Genomic DNA, 3,415 nt, shown 5'->3' on the forward strand with positions numbered 1-3,415 from the left:
TGATTTATAGCGATACAGACAGCATAATTTTTCTCTTACGTGTGAAAGCCTGGAAGAGCAGCTGATGAAAATCGAGAACGAGTTAGATCTGGTCTCCTACCCAGTGGACCCCCCACTTTTCAACGACGAGCACGCGAATCAGATGGGGTACTTCAAATATGGGAGGTGGTGTTATTCAGGAAGTCGTAGCCATGCCAAAATGTACAGCATTCTCTTGGCTGGGACACACAAACAGATCACGAGAGCAAAAGGAGTTAAGAAAGACGTACGTGGTGAGGAAACATTTATTGCACAAAGTGTATGGAGATTCCCTGTTCAACGAAAGGACAGTCTCTCAGAAGCAGTGCACCATCCAGAGTATAAAGCAAACAATGTACACCATTTCAAGACTCAAGAAGAGCTTTGTCTCCTATGACGACAAGTACTATCTTGTGGACGCCGTACACTCCTTCCCTTACAGGAGCTGCGAATACGGTAAGCTTTCCTAGTGTTTTGATGTGTATAGGATTACGATAGTACTCTCTCTTTGTGGAGCATCGGAAAACACGGAACAGAGCCCCAGAGCTTCGTCGTCGTCAGGGATCGAGTGACCATGGAACAAACAGCAAGTCCTTCGTGCACATGCATATAATCAGGAATAAAAGTTATAATCGAGATGTTTTCTCTCTCACTCAGGATGAAGAAGCACGGGACATCGTGGCAGTGTGGTAGCAAAATGGGTGTATGAAGAGAATGACCAGTTCACACCGCTGCATCCACAAATACAGCCAAAAGGCACACACAGGACAGGACGAACTGCAACTCATGACTACTTTACTTTTCAATACACATACACTCTTAAATACCAGATCAGGTTCACGACTCCAACCCATTCGACATCAGGTCGGATGCGTTGGGGAACATGTACCTGCTCTAGTATTTAAAGGAGTACAGAGGGCCATCAAAAAAAAATTCAGATTAAGACATCTGATGAAAGTGTGTGTGTCATTATACCGAATAGCGCGAAAGGTTTTGATGTGTGCAATTTGTTTCCCGGAAAAAAACTCACATAAACATAGCTCCGCGCCTTCACCCTTAACTCGCCACTCCAGCTATAACGAGGATAAGGAGGTATGATGGCACGTCACCGATGACGGCATAAGGAGACTCGTTCTGGTTTGCCGATCAGTGGGGGTCAGCGCATTGTTCCTTTGACGCTGTAAACCTGTTTTGCCAGTTTTCCAGGAGAATTGGGGATACAACAAGCGCCCGAAGCATTACCGAGCAAGGAGAAAGGCTTTATCAGAACCCCGAACAGCCGAGTAGCAGACGACAGCGGAGTAGCAGACAACATTTTTCTAGGCCAATCAGCGAGCATTCTCCTTATAGCGTCAGCGCGAGGTTCCAGGCAGATCACAGGCTGGTACTGCTCTTCACCACCGTTGCGCACGGTCGCTTTTTGCGGCATATTTTAAATTCAGTTTCTGCAATAATTATGACTCTGTGGTGTAAATTACTTCGCATGGTGCATCTTACTGGTAAACTTAACAGTTTTAAAAGAAGAAAACTGGGTGTTAAAAATGACTTCTGTGCTACTTTAAGAGTGTATGTGTATTGAAAAGTAAAGTAGTCGTGAGTTGCAGTTCGTCCTGTCTTGTGTGTGCCTTTTGAATGTGTTTGTGGCTGAGAGGGTGTGAACTTGTCATGTACCAACTTCTCCAACTTCGGACTCCCAGTAAGGGAATGACCATCCCGCCATCGTGCTGGTGCCGTGACACGCACGATGACGACGCTGCGATGAAGATTCCTCATACCGTTTCTGGTCTTTTCTGTTCAGCCAAGTCAGGGAGGGTGTAGGCATCTCTCGACCAACTCAAGAGACGCCTTTGTATGTATTCAATAAAGATGTTTTCGTGAAAAAAAACACAGTCTCTTTGTTGATTTTTAAAATTGTTCCATCTATCTATCTATTTCTTATTTTTTATGGACACTCGTTGTCCACAACTCACAACTGGTCTTGACACGAGTTAGATGCTCCCCAATTAGTGTGATGATGAAAAAATTGGAACCCGAGAATTGGAAAAATGAAAAAATTTGAAAAATTGGAACCCACCATGTACCAGCTGGCCTGCACCCTTGCCCTTTTGCCATTAGTGTGATGACTCACTGGAGGATGCTAATTAATGTGGGGGTCCCAATGGACCATTTCCATATTTGCGTCACCCCTGGCGAAGCAATGTCGAACGTCGTGTCTTTCCCCCCAATAATGGCCACACATTTCGAACTGGCAGGTTGCGTGGGAAAGTATAAGCAAGAGAAGATTAGAAGAAGAATACGGAAAGAGTGAAAGCACATTGTACTCATTACCAGACCTCAAACGCCCGCGTAACCTTGAAACCGATTATCTCCCCACAATGAACATGACAACCGCCCGCAGGTGGGTTCATAGCGATGTTTTCCGCTCAAAGATGGCGGACACAAGGGCTGGGAATGCGCATACGCGTTGTGGGAGAAGGTCCATTAGCTCTAATTGCTAATTAAATCGCGTTTAGACCAAGTTGTGAGTTGTGGGCGGCGTGTGTCCATCCCATACTACTAACATGGTAGGATCCGTCATTCACCGACTACTGCTTATCACCTGGCAGGCCACGGTTTAATTGAGAGAGACAAGCAGACACAAAGATATATGATGCAGATGCTGGAGACGGAGACCGTTGAGAAGTGACCTCACATATTATCGCACATTATGTTCTGCTACAACACTGAATACCAGGACAGAGTGCGTCAGACTCCCTTCTACTTGGTGCAAGACCGGGATGTTGTGCATATACAGGGTGTCCCAGAAAACGTGTTATTGAATTATAATAAAAGAACTACGGCACCTAGAATCATGCGGTCAACAGCATTTGTTCTTATTAGGTTTTTGAGACCTCCTAACGTGAATGTCATGTACTCCAAGTTTAATTATGTAAATATTCGCGAACTGAACTCGGAAATTTGCCAAGTAAAGGTCACTTTTTTACCCCACCGATATGAAGAGCGTGCCGAATTCAATCAAATTCACGATAATTGACAGTAATATTCACGAGCTATCCCAGCGGAAAAAATAGCCGAATATCATGCTTTTCGGGGCACCGGACCATGACGCGCGATGACTTTTTGAGCGCAATCGCTCTCAGTGCGACGAAAGGAGGTTCGGAAGCCAGTCCACTGAGTGATAGTAGAAAAAGTAACAGTTCCTAAAATTGGGAGAGGGAAAGCATTGTCCCAGCGAAAGTCGGACGTGATAAGCCGTGCCCATTTTATCTCTTTCTGCGATGTCGGGGAGGGCTGGGTTTCCAACCTCCTTATGTCGGACTGACAAAAATTGCGCTGAAAAATTCATCGTGCGCTATTCTGTGCGACCTCCGTAGAGCATGATGTAAGGCTATTTTTT

This window comes from Ornithodoros turicata, chromosome 8 (genome assembly GCF_037126465.1).
Source record: "Ornithodoros turicata isolate Travis chromosome 8, ASM3712646v1, whole genome shotgun sequence".
NCBI classification, from domain to species: domain Eukaryota; kingdom Metazoa; phylum Arthropoda; class Arachnida; order Ixodida; family Argasidae; genus Ornithodoros; species Ornithodoros turicata.